Source organism: Cygnus olor, chromosome 12 (genome assembly GCF_009769625.2).
Source record: "Cygnus olor isolate bCygOlo1 chromosome 12, bCygOlo1.pri.v2, whole genome shotgun sequence".
Taxonomy (NCBI): domain Eukaryota; kingdom Metazoa; phylum Chordata; class Aves; order Anseriformes; family Anatidae; genus Cygnus; species Cygnus olor.
Genome location: NC_049180.1, coordinates 9,925,439 through 9,938,564, shown reverse-complemented (window position 1 = coordinate 9,938,564; position 13,126 = coordinate 9,925,439). Strand labels below are relative to the sequence as shown.

General features: G+C 48.1%; 1 protein-coding gene across 3 annotated transcripts in view; it reads right to left on the bottom strand.

Annotated features, from left to right (window-relative positions):
• Positions 1–13,126, bottom strand: part of LOC121076532 (WT1 interacting protein) — a 78,960-nt gene that overhangs the window by 63,830 nt on the left and 2,004 nt on the right. The gene's annotated exons all lie outside the window — the stretch shown is intronic.

The following is a 13,126-nucleotide window of genomic DNA, read 5'->3' as shown; positions in this document are numbered from 1 at the left end:
CATCTACTAACAGAAAGACCTGAAATACTGGGTGTCTCCCAACCAACGATTTCTCTAGCAACTTCTTTCCCAGTACAATATTGCCCAGAGCACTATTTGCTATTATTTCTAAGTGACCTGATCCAGGAGCCCTTCAAGAAGAAAAAAAACTTGAAACATTATTCCTGTTTAGAATTAAGCATGTGGACTGTTCCCTGTTCAGATCTACATTCCAGCCATCACAGAAAAACCTCATCTCCCTCCCCCTGCCACCCCTGCAGGCACAGAATTCAGTGCCCTGGTGCTGAGCTGCAGGATAGAAACCAAACATGGGACTGTTGGGTATGAAACAGTCACGCTTGTGACAGTTTGTAATAACCATTGGCTAAGAACACCAATTTAAAAGTTCCCCAAATGCACACGCCTGTGAGCTGCTCAGTCACAGTGGGTACTCCCAGAGTGACTCCCCCTCTGAAAAGCTTTCCCCCAGCCCCAATTCTGCACGCTTTTTCCTCTGGTTTCCCAATACCACGGCAAAATTCACAGCAACCTTGAAGGACCAGAGCAGCTACCTCCTTGCAGAAGCCACAGCCTTTGGCCCGTACAAGCCTTTTTGCAGGTTCAGAAGGGACAGAAGTTAAGGTAGGGTCGGCTTCCACAGAAAGGATCAGAAGAGAGTAGGGAAGCACCATGACCATCAGGATCAGCTGGCGCATGTTCTCACCCAGCTGCACAGACTGGAAGCCCCCCAGGTGACACACAGCACTGCAGGGGAGCAGGGCAGCTGGGCCCGTGACTTCCCTGCTCTGCCCTGACCCACAGCAATGGCCTTCAGCAGCTTCTCAGCTCATCTCCCCACCTGCAGAGCAGGGCTCAAAATTCCCTGCACGGGCACACTGTGCGGACTGACCTAGTTGGAAATGAAAAGCCCCTAAGCCAAAACACTCATTATTCACGGCGTACTTTGTCCAAAAATTGAAAGAAACCCTGCTTCCCCCCAGACCTCGTGATGCACCCTTTCTCTGACCCCACAATAATGTACCTCTAGGCTTCCCGATTCTGCCAGTCCTTTACCAAGCCAAACACCCAGCAATTTCAAAGGAAGCTCTGCTCATGAAGGACTCTAAGACTTGGCCTAAGCTCACGAGCTAGTTTTTTTTCCCCCCTTCTCTTTCACAAGCTATGGAAATAAATCGAACCCAAGCGAGGCAGGGTGGCCAGCCAGGGTGAGGCCACCACAGCAGCCGGATGGGCCCAAGGTGCTCCTTCCCCACCGGCGTCAGCCCCAGCAGGCAGGCGGGCAGAGCCCCTGTGAGGCGAGAGCAGCAGCAGGGAAAGGCAGAGCCTCACGCGCTTGGCACCCCAGGAAGCCGCCTTGCAAGTCTGCACTTGGAGTATCTTCAAAGTATTTTCTTTGTGAGCAAATGCAAATTAGCCTCTGGGGATCACCTCTTTCTGGACTGGTTCTTCACCAGCCTGAATCCCTCCCAGGTGTGGAGCACAGGCTGAGGAAATGTTTTCCCAAAAAAGTAATGTCTGTTCGCTCTTATACCCCGTGTAAGGCTGTTCCAGCCAAACCCAAACCACCTCTTCTCTTTTCTCCGATACCTAAGAGGTCAGGGAGGTAGTGGGTGTTTTATGTATGTTTTGGTTGTTGCTTTTTGTTTCAAAACACTACCACCACAGCACCCTCTGGCACTCCTGAGTCCTTCCAGCCCCCAGCACAGTGGCTCTCTGAAGCTGCAGGGCTATGTAGGACTTGGTCAGTGACTTATGTCACCACCCTGCCAGAAACCGCAGCAAGGGGCAAACCTTGCTTTGTAGCTGCCCTGTGCAGCAGTCACACGCAACTCCAAACCCCAACGAGCACCAAACTTGCCATGGATTTGATTTTTCTCCTCTCAACAGAGCAGTGACCCGTGTTGAAGACATTGCTTGTGCTGGTGCCAGGAAGCCTTGTGCCACCCTTGCAGGCCTAGTACAGGAATGCTCTTCCCCTAAGCTCAAGTACAAAAATAACACTTGGAGAGTCTCCTTCCAGGACACACAAAGCAAGAAGCTTCTCTCAAATTGTTTGTGAAACAGTATTTGAATCCACACCTGACAGCCTCCAAAAACATCAGGAAAAACTAAGCATCAGTGAGCAGGACCACTATTTTGCTGCAAAAAATGCAACCAAAGGAAAAAAGGGCACTAGTACCCAGAGCCCTATCAGTTCATTTGCAGCTCAAGCAGCATCAGGTGGCTCTACATGACCATTTGCAAACCAGAGACCAGTGTGTCTCCCATGTCCATACACCATCAGCCATGCCCATGGCTGCTCTGTGCAACCTCTCCAGTGAAATGAGAAATCTGTTTTTCCATTAAATGTTTAATTTTTCACCTTTTCATAGTGTTCCGGTGTTATTTCAGACTTCACATTTAGCACTGCTTACAAGAAATTGCTATCTAACACTAACCTGTCCACAGCCAAACTACAACTCCCCTCAAGTATGACTGCAAAACCTCCAAATGTTTCGTAGATTGACTGCCAAAAAAAAAGATGCTGGTAAAAGGATTAAAAAAAAAAAAAGAGGATGGCTGGGCATAATAAAAACACCCAAAAACACTAGGTGTGACATTCTGCTAGCAATATGATGTTGTCCTTGCCATTAGGACAAAGTTACCCAGCTCCAAGTATTTGCTTAACAATACTCTAAATAAGCACCTCTGAGAAACCGTGCAACAAAAGGCCATACAAAATCACCGCAGCAGCTGACAGAGGGCAAACAGGGACAGCAAAGCAAGAGGATGCTCAGAGCCCCCACTCTTACCAGCTAGCAGGACCCACCCTCCACATCCTAGCCCCCACGTGCAGCTCAGCAGCACCATCTTACCCTGTCCGTGGGGGTTTGCCCTTGTTATGCAACAGCACTAGGAAAAAATCGCTTGTCTCACGTTTTTTTCAAAGTTAAGTCACTAAGGTCTGCACTGACCCAGTGTTTTTTCACTGGAGCAAATGCATCACGATGTGAACCACTGCCGACTTACAGAGCTGCACCACAGAGGCTCGGCCCTGCTCTGGCCAGGGACAGGTAAACCCAGCCAACACACTTTCTAAGAATACCAGCTACTGACCTACACTTGAGAAAATTACATGCTTATTTCTCAAACCAGCTCAAAATCTGGACTCCAACACACTTGATTGTTGCACAGCTCTGTTTTCTATTGAGTGTTTAGATCTGGGAAACATGGCTTTGATTAAAAATGGGCAATCCACCAATTACAGAGAATTTTCACATAACTGCTTGGCAAAAGAAGAGCTGCAGCAGCATTAGCCATTCATTAAAACTTCTCCTTTGCCTCTGAGAACTTAGGTGTTTCCCCCCAGCTATCCCTGAATATTGGGATGCTGAAGGTTGATAACATAGCAACTGCCACAGCGCGGAGAGAAACGCTGAGACCCAGGATTTTACCACTTACAGCTCGTTCTGCTTCCCAGTATAAACAGCAGTTTTGTAAGTCTCAGCTGATGCTGGGCTCCAATACTTTTTGCTGCCTTTTTCATTATTTTTTAAACATAACAAATAACATTCTCTTTGAATTAATTTAACCCCGGAGAGGTGGGAAGAGTGACAGGTGAGGCAGTCCATGGGGACTGTGGATCTGACGCTGCTGCATTTCATGTCCATGACAGAACGGGCAGGGCAGTAGCACATGGCTGGCTTAGCACACCTCCTTTGAGCTGAGGAAACCACAGGTGAGTGACAAAGTCTATTCGCTATCCCCCTGCTCAGAACCATTCCCCCCGTGATTATTTTCCAATCATTCAACATCTGGTCCAAACAAACGAATTTGAGCAGGAATTTCACACCAGGAACAAAGACATCAGAAAACAAAGATCCTGCTCTAACAATACTGAAGGTAACAGGCACATGCACGATGCCAGGGAAATGGGATCAGGCCACAGGAGCAGAGACCTGTCCGCTGCCTCAATTCAATCAGGTCAGCACTAGATTACAGTTAAAAAATTAAAAAAAAAAATCACTTCTCCCCAACAAAACCCCTTTTTAATAAAGGTTTCCCACCAATCACACCCTGTACATGTACTAAGTTTTGCAAAGGCCACGCACAGATTCTGCACTCAAAAATTAACCTCAAATTAGAGTTTAATTTGGGACATCCACAAACAGTCGCCTGGCCCTGTGTTTCAAGTACAACACCAGGCCATGCTGACCCCACCAGGGACCTGCATTCAGAACTGGCCTTACCCGAGGGCTCTTTGAAGCCCTACAGACTGGGACCACCGGCACAGAGGTAACATTTGAGGGGACATTGCAGCAGAACCAGTGATCTGCTAGTCCTGGAGCTTTACTCGTGGGAACCCAGCTCTGTGCAAAGCATGTGCTTTGGGACAAGGCTGCCGCACAGGAGAAAGGTTTATGCAATGACCGCCAGAATGCAATGGTATTTCCCATGCCTGGGAGAGGCCACAGGGTCTCCGTGGACCACAAGAAATATGATCCAAGCGAGCCAGAGCAATGCAAAAGCATCTAAATCTGCACAACTGTCAAACTGAATTTAGGAATGGCTTCTCTTTTCTCTTTATTTTAACTTTGAATTTTTTAAATTTTTTCGAGTGGCCACATTAAAAGGGAGAAAACATCTTGTTTTCACTTTCCAGAAGTTCTGCGGTGTTGTAAGTGAAACTGTTCACCAATTAAACAAATGTTTGGATGGCCAGGAAACCATCTGAGAATCTCCAACAGTTCTTCCACAATAGCTGTCTACTTTTCACTAAAACTATAAATATGTTCTGAACCGAAACTCATCTTGTTTGGCCAAATTCTTAGAAAAGCAATGGTGTAAATCCAGGCCTGACCTTCAGTAACCTGTTAAATGCCTTGTCATTGCTCACTGCATCCATTCCCTAGCTATTTCGTAACAATACATGGTATTAATATTCTTTACAGTTGAACACTACCTTCCCTGCACTTCTCCCAGTATCTGCAAATATGCGTACTAACCCTCACAACAAACAGATGCTTCTGAGTGTTGCTGTCTGCAGTTAAAGGCATTAGAAATAATCATCTCCCCCAAACGCATCCATGGGTATTTGCGTTGTTATCCCAACCAGGTCATATTCCTCTTCAAAGTCATTTGACTTCCCATCCCTGGAGTTTGCTTATCTTCAGTACCAATTTCTCAAGTCAGTGCTGGAAGCCACGTTCACTCCAAATTTACTTTTCTTATGAAGTTAGAGCTCTGGGTGACCTCTCCAGGTTTGGGACTGGGGAATTACCTCTGCTTTTGCTGCGCGCGAAGCAGGAACTTTCTCCTCATAGGAGCCTGAGGAGCTCTGTCACTGCTGGGTACAGTGTGCACATCATGTGCACAGGAATGCCCTAAGCCATGCACCTCAATAACCAAGCAGAACGGTCACACAGTGCCTCGCCCCCCACCTCCCCCAGGACTTGGAGCTGATGTGGTTGTTGTAGAAGAGGCTCAGGCTCCTGTGCAACCAGACCCCTTCTTCCAAGCCATGCAATAGCTGCCACTGTTTGTCCCCTTCTCAGGGTAGAGAGGGTCAGGGCTCACAACCACACCGAGCAAGACAACAGCTAACCTGCACTTGTCAGAGCACGTGCACCACTGCAACCCGACCTATACAAAGCTTTAAACGCAACCATCTAAAGCTTTTGTGTAAAACCTGCTGAGGGGAACTCTTCCACGATCTCAAATTTGGAAATAGGTGTCACTAGCAACAAATCCTTGCCCCATTTGAACCTCGCACTGAAAGTCCCTACATGTTTTATATGCACAGTAGTTCTCAGCTGAGCATTAAATGAGTGTTTGGGCTCTGCTGTGCTGTTGTGCTTTTTTTTTTTCCCCTTAATGAGTCATAGGCCTTTTCTTAAAAGTTTGCTGGAATACATAAACATGACATTAGAGATTTAGTAAAACCGCTCCAAGAAGCGAGGAATGAAGTTTCAGATGATGCGAAACTCTCCAGCTGGAAGAGATACACGACACGCTTGGCCGTTCTGCTGTGCTCCTCTGTCTCACTGCGCAGCAACAAGGCCACACTGATAGGAAGTTAAAACAAACACGGTGAGGTTAATAGAAAGAGATAACACACACCAGACCAGAAATATCCACTCTGATGTAGCAAGTGGGACAAAATCCACATCCAGAGACGGAATCCACACAGGCAAAGTGAAAAATCACATAAAAATCCAACCCAAACCAGATGTTTATTGAATGATTAGCAGCACTGCTGCTAATTTTAAGAACTAAAGGCTGGTCCTGCTCCCAAATAAGCCAACAGGAATCCTACTGCCAGCCTTGGGAGCCATCACACCCTGGAAGAATCTCTGAGCTGTGCCACATCCCAGACCCACGTACCACTGTCCTGTCAAGACTCAAACCTTGCAGGCTGTTGAACACAGCCCTCCGATATGAGCCTTTTTAAGCTCATAATAAAGCTTGCTGACACCATGCGCATTCCTGTATTTCCTTCTTTTTTGCTGCTTCAGTTTTGCTTTACATCATACATTCCCACCCCTGCCAGAGAAGAGGCACTTTGTCCGGGGTGGGCATAAATCAAGCACCACATTGTGCTCTGAGCGATGCCCAGGTTCTCCAGGCACAAATTAAGAAGCGATTTTGGACACAGCTAATGCTGACAGCAAAAGTGCTCCACCTTGGCACGCTGCAAGACAAAACGTGTACTTTGAGGCACTGCAGGAGCGGCTGCACCCCCTCTCCAACCAGCAGCACGGGGGACGTGTGGAACAGGGTCCCACAGGATGCCAGCACCTTCACCCCGTAAGACCAACCGCCCCAGTGCCTGGCTGGCGGCCAGCGCTCCCCTGACAGCACCAAAGGACACCGCGGATCGCACCCTCTGCGAGTGCCTGAGCTTGGTCCAAAACAAAGGAGATGCCCCCAGTGCTGCACGGCTCCGCGCCCTGCCAAGGAAAACCCCAGACCACAACTCTGCCAGGACACCACAAAGCACTGCCCCGTGGCAGCTGTGATAGGCAGGAGGCAAAGTCCCCTTCCGTTTTTGCAAATATTTTTTGGTTTTTAGTAAAACAAAACTTTCTAGATCAGTGCTGCTGATTTATTTTCTTTCCATTGCTGAACCACCCTTTTAAACATCTGAAAATGACTTTACCAGACTTTTTGGTTTTAATCGTTTGAGTATTTGGAAAATTCACTTGCTTTGAAGGCCTTCTAAACATCCAACATGGCTACAACAGAGACATTTATGTCCTAGTTCATTAACCATGGATATTAACAATGCCCAAAGGATGCCAAAGATAACAGACTGGTATCTCTGCTGCTGCCACCAAGCCAGCAACAGGCGCACGCAAACACAACAGACATCCTCAACACCCACTTCAGAATTACCTCTTCAGTGGAAGATTTCTCTCTGGTTGTATCACTTTTACATTTAAAAGCATCAGCTTCACCTTACTACAGCTACTTTGACAGCTACCCATTACTCCAAATTAGGGTCATTTTCCTTTTCTCCAAAATACAATTTAATGGATTCTGTGGCCACTCCTAATTCACCCACCATGGTGTACAAATCTCCAGTGCATGATTTGACACCAAACCAGGACGCCCACACACAATTCTTTGTAGAGGGTCAGGTACAGAGGCTAAGTAAACAACTGCCTATACCAGACAGGATTATTTTGACTTGGAATCCTGCTTAGGATGTTTCCTAAACCCCTCTAAGAAGGCACACCTGACCATTTTGGGGGGCAGAACACAACACGGGATGACAAGGGCGTTAAAAGCCTGTTGTTACTTCTGGGAATTTGAGTGCCTCTTAACTGAGGAATGCAATAGGAACATCAGAGCTTGTGACAGAGCCCTGAAACCAGGCAGATCTAACAACTTGCTCGCTGCTTTGCACAGCAGCCCCAAGACTCTACAGTCACCAGCAAGGCAGCAGGCTCCAAACCAAAGCAAACTGCAACATGGGTTCCACTCAGCTCTTACCTTTCTATATCCTATCTCCTTTCTGCAAGGCTATCGACTCTTTGCAACATGTGAGAAGTTTCTTCTTTGCATACATTTCAAATCTAAACAATCTCCTTTACTTCAGATCCAGAAAACTGTGTGTATCGCCCTGTGGCTCAAAACCAACCAGCTGCGATGTCCAGAGAGGTACACCAACATGCACATTTCCTAAAGCATACAGTGACAGGGAAGGGTGACCATTAAACCAGGACCTACTACACCATGGCAGCGTATACACCTGCACCAAGTCTGCATTGTACATCCAAACCTCTCTAACAGAGAGCTTACCTGTGGCAGCCCTAACGGAAGACACGGCAATTCTTGCAAGTCACCATCATCCCCTGCACCCAGTGCATCGCTAACACCGACTAAACCAAAGATTAAAAGCACAACCAACAAAAACAAGCAAAAAACAGTCAAACAAAACCCCGTTCCGAGTCAAGTTTTCTGCTACTGAAGGTAAAGAAGCATCGTCCCAGCTCATTATGCATGCTTCTGTGCAAGTTATAGACACTCAACCTGCCACACATGGTTATTGCTACCCATGATACAGACATTTAGTACATAAAACTGTACTGCCTGATGTCTTGGTACAGGACTAGTGACAGGAAGGGGACTCCTGGCAGCTTTGAGTCTCCAGGATGCTACTAATTTATAGGTACCTCAGCATCTCTCACTGCAGCTCTTCTTTCACCTCCCCCAGTGAAACATCCCTCCCCTCCAGCAGGGCATGAACTTGCTGCATTCTGCCTATCAGATAGGAAATACAAGGGGTGAGGTGGCAGCGAGGGGGTGGGAAGCACCTGATGCGTAGCAGAGATTGGGAAAGGCACTTTCACAAAGGGCACTGCGCAGAAGTGCAAACACCGCTCTTCCCTCTAGACTGCACAGAGAGAAGACAACTCACTCTCCCCACACCTACGTAGTTTCACTGTACTTTTTCATCTTGTTTTTAGTCCAAGATGGTGAGACAATTACTAAATCAATTCTTGCATGGGATCCCACCACCCTGACCAAGATAAGCAGACAGCCCTCATTAGGTGATGGCTGCAGCACAGCAGGGGCTGCCAGGAACACACGTCTGCTGCCTGTGCCCCTCTGTTGGCTCTCCTTCCATTTCTGACAACACCAGCATAGCCACAGGACAGAAATCTTGTCTGAAAACAACATCCCAATCAGCGTGACAGGGTGACGTTTCCCTGCCCAGCAGATGACAAGTCACAGGTTTACAGTCAGTCCCAAAAGGATTGCTCTGACTTGGATGGGTATGCCAAGATTCAGTTTTTGCCTTAAACTTTCTTTTTCAACACCTAGCCATCAGCCTGAATGTTTCTGCAAAGTAAATAGAATTTAAGCCAGCGCCTGAGCTGCTGACGTTCTAACACCCACGAACGTCCTGTTGACACCTCAGAATGCACATTCAATTTTAAACATCCCCAAAACACAGCTTTGGCAGTTTACCTCATTGCATACAAAGCCCATCTGAGAACAGTTATGGAATTGAGTGAAATTACTTTTTTATTGCTTCTGTTCTCAGTGTCTGCCAGTAAACTGAGCACGCTTACTGAACCGTCAGTACCTTGAGAGGGGACGGACAGGAGTCTCCGAGAGTTTAGGATGAAGCAGTTTGGGAAGAGGTAGCTGTACCTGCTTCCCCTGCAACACGAGCACAAAAGCTCACCTTCTACCAAGGGCAGGCTGCTGCCAAAGGAACAGCCTCAGCCTCCCTGTGCCCTTTGTCTGCACCCTTGGGTCAGCCCCAGCCATCTCATTCACCCCTTCACATGGTGAATCCAGAGCAACTCACGGATCCAGCCCAAAACAACCCTTCCTATCTCCTTCCTTTTTTGCAGGCTTTCTTTTCTCCGAGCTCAGTGAGCACGTGGCTGCAACATGCTGGTGGGAGCAGTTGGAAGTGGCAGGGTGCTACTTCTCAGCTGTGCAACTGGGAGCAGGGCAGGCGCAAGGCACTTTTTGCAGCATTGCTGCTTTTGGTCAGACTAAACCAATTGTGTAATGTTTTCCTTCTCTCTACAAATGCACTGAAGCATGCTGGAAGAAAGAGTAGGATGGAGAAGGTGAGGCAGCAAAGCTCCCAGCACAGCACTGCTCAGAGCCAGCTGCAAGCCCCGAGATCTGCCAGGACACACCGTCCAGTTCCCTCAGAGCCTCTCCAATGCTCAGATGTTGTCCATGCCCTGATCACAGGACACTTCAGCAGGTCCCCAAGGGCAAAGCCAGCCCAACAGGGGTGCTGTGTCTGGGCAGTGTTACTAAAGGACACTGGTTCTTGACCCTTCTCTCTGCGTCCTTCTACTAAGGCTTCTGTGTTCTGACTTGGGGCCGACACCTGATCCAGAAGTGCCACCTTGCCCATCTCATTCCAGAAGAGGAAAGGGCAAGAGCAATAGCAGCAACAGCAGCTTCATCTTGTATTTATCTGCCCCAGACTACGGGCTCCTTCTGAAACAGAGCAGTGATGTTTGGGAGAGCAGCCAGGACTGCCAGCACAAGCATGGTTAGGGGAACACCCAGACTGACCCACAAACAGAACGAATGCAGGGTACAGTTATTCTTCCTCCAAACAGGACTGGTTAGTCACTTGACCTCAGATTCAAAATAACTCACTGTCCAAATTTTGGAAGTTGTATTTGGATGCAAGACAGAACACAGTGGTCTGCAGACAGCACCGCGTGGAATAGCCCTCACTTTGAATGGACAAAGTAAGAACCGCTGTATTCTTTCCTGGGGGCAGGGGGATGCAGAGAACACAGTAGAATTACATCAGTGTCACCACATGAACATTTATTCACCAGGCAATTGAGCTCATCTAATTAAGGAGTATTAAACCATCTGCTCTGTTGACTATGGGCTTAACATTTCTGTTCTCCATGGGCATCACAGGGCACTGCAATTGCTTTCAGAGTGTGTCAGACACGAGTATGTGTGATGCTAGAAATGAATGCATTTCTGCTCACTTCTTTTTACTAACATTAAAAACTTCTCAGAAAAGTCAACCTAAATAACCTGCTCCTGTACCTGTCAATAAGCAGACTTCTCCTTGTCTCTGTCCCATCTGCCTGCAGTTGTACCAGACCAAACCCCTACATGCTCACTCAGCCAAAGCTCAGCATTCACTTCCATGGGTGATCTGAACCAGAAATGCAGGATCAAGCCCACCAGGATTTACTAAAACCTTGACGACTTAGATAAGTCAGCCCTCTTCTCTTACAGCACCCCAGTTTTCTGGATTTCATCTACTTCTAGGGTGCAAGTTGTGGCAGCGACTCTTTCTGCCGCTACAACAAATACCTATGGGGCAGCTGGTATGCATGTTCCCAGACATAAAGGCACAAGCTTACTGCCGATCCGACACAGGACACATCTGCCGAGGCTTAGGGCATGCTGCAACATGTTGCTAGAGAATATACATGCAAGTAGTGACACAATAGGTAAGTCCTTATAAATAAGAAAAACCCACCCACACCACAGATTCCTGAGGCTGCTCCTGGAGCCCCTGATCACACCCAGCTTCCCTAGCCACTGGAAAAGCCTCTCAGAGGGTCAGGACAGCTGTAAGGTATGTTTCTTACTCAAAATGCCTTTTAGTTCTGTCTCTCACTGCACACCACTGATATTTTGAAGGTAACATTTCTTGGTGTTAGCACATTAATTAATCCCCCTCCACCCCTATGTGGCTTCTGCACGTACTCATGAGTGACCCATTATTGACCCCAGCCGGTGATGGGCCTGCCAGCACCTGAAGCCCCACACCAGGTGCAGTGGCCCACCATCAGCTTTCTTCTTCAGCCCTACACAGGATGGATGGAAGCACAGCAAGGCTGCCGCAGTAAGCTGGCACTGTATTCAGCCTCCTTTGTCCAGGCACAAGAGCTTGTAAAAACAATACCGCCACAGTTCACAGAAAGGCTTTCCTAGTAGGACAGGGCACCACTCGCTCAGCTACCTCAAGCGATCTGTCCAGGTCTGTCTCACTACAAGCACACAAAGCCATATAACTCTTCCCTCCCGCACAGAGCACATCCATGCTACACCAAAAGCAGCCTGAAACTTCAGTGTTTAAATCACAGACTGAGGTAACATGCATCTCCATCTTGAACAACACTTGTGCCAGTCGGGGATTGCACTACTGGTGCCCAGTCAGCACACAAAGGCTGAGGTACCCGTCCCCTCAGAGGCCATAGACTCGGCAGCTCCCACACACAGGGCCACTGCTGGGTGCTGACTGAGCTCCTCATGACCCCGAGCTCCTCATCTCCCCAGGCCTTGTTCTCCCTTCTCTGACAGGAGTTCCCCCCCACAGAGCCCACAGCCCCAGTTCAAGCTGCTCCCAAGGGCTGCCCAGGTCCAGCTGCCCTACCCAGCCATCGCCTGGCTCATCCCGTCCCCAGAGGAACGGGGCAGTATTTGTACGCTCCAGGATTATCTTTCAAAGGCATTTTTGGCCTTTTTCACCCAGTACAAAATAAAAGACACAGGAACTTTGACACAACTACAAAGCATGTTCACATGTTTCAAGAAGTTGCTTTTGTTCTATAAAGAAGCACTGAAGATACCCAGATGACTACCGAAAAGCTGACACCACCTCACCAAGGACAGACAAGTCTGCTCTCCCCCGACCTCCCCTCACGTGCCAGGGATGACACCAACCCCTACCAGACCCGTGCACTGCACGGACCTGCAAGGCCTCACGGGGTGGAAACAATGCTGGGATGCCACAAGCACTCTGAACTAGGACAACGTAACTGAATGAGGCACAAGAACTGCTTCGCCAGCCAGGCTCATTGTCTTCAACAACTTAAACATTGTAGATGGCCTGAAAGTATGATCAGAAATACCACAGCCTCAGGAGGCTGAACTTTATCGATGAAGGCAAATGAGCAAATCAGCGTGAACCCCAACAGCTTCTGTAACACTTCAGACAAGTCTCCTATCTGCACCTGGAAGGGAAGGAGTCACAAAGCCTATCAAACTGTGCAAGAAATAGAAGATAAAACACCAGGTACGAGGCAAAGTGCAAACGCTTCTAACACCAGTTAGAAAGACAGTATCTGTAGTGAGCCAGCTTTCTCTTGCAATGACCGGAGGCTTCAGTGGGTAACTGGCCCAG